The sequence below is a fragment of the Octopus bimaculoides genome, chromosome 27 (assembly GCF_001194135.2).
Source record: "Octopus bimaculoides isolate UCB-OBI-ISO-001 chromosome 27, ASM119413v2, whole genome shotgun sequence".
Lineage (NCBI taxonomy): Eukaryota > Metazoa > Mollusca > Cephalopoda > Octopoda > Octopodidae > Octopus > Octopus bimaculoides.
The window spans coordinates 4140947-4141857 of record NC_069007.1 but is presented as its reverse complement, the minus strand read 5'-3'; positions in this window follow the sequence as shown (position 1 = coordinate 4141857).

Here is a 911-nt window from a genome sequence, read left to right as displayed (position 1 = left end):
TATATATATATATATATATATATATATATGTATGTATGTATGTATGTATGTATGTATGTATGTATGTATGTATGTATAGTGAGAATTTACAAAAAAATCAAAAGACGAAGACGGGTGTGTAAACAACAAACAGATGTATTAGTTTAACGCTCGGTAAGTGAGAAAGTCTCTTACGTTTTGAGCCTAGGATCTTCGACAGAAAGGAACACAGAAATAAACAGGGAGAGGAAATAGAAAAGGTTTAGTAGCTGTACTCATAAAAAGAAAGCTCCTTAATGTATCACTCTACAAAACACATAGAATATATAGTACAATACAAGCGAAAAACATAAGGAGTGTATAGAATTATAAAAGAGAGAAATATACAATAATGGAATTTATTTTACAAATGGATATCCATATTTAGCAACAATTGCTTCGCAGCTTAATAAACATGTATAAATAATTTATTTTATTATATTTTATTATAAATAATAAATCATTTACATGTCCGTGATATTAAGCTTGCTCGGCAGGTTAAAAAAATTCCATTCTTTATAATTATATCAAACAAAACATTTCTGCGTTTTATATATTATTCATAGTTGCGAAAGTGGAGGCACAATGATCCAGTGGTTAGGGCAGCGGACTCGCGGTCATAGGATCGCGGTTTCAAATCCCAGACCGGGCGTTGTGAGTGTTTATTGAGCGAAAACACCTAAAAGCTCCACGAGGCTCCGGCAGGGGATAGTGGCGAACCCTGCTGTACTCTTTCATCACAACTTTCTCTCACTCTTACTTCCTGTTTCTGTTGTGCCTGTAATTCAAAGGGTCAGCCTTGTCACACTCTGTGTCACGCTGAATATCCCCGAGAACTACGTTAAGGGTACACGTGTCTGTGGAGTGCTCAGCCACTTGCACGTTAATTTCAC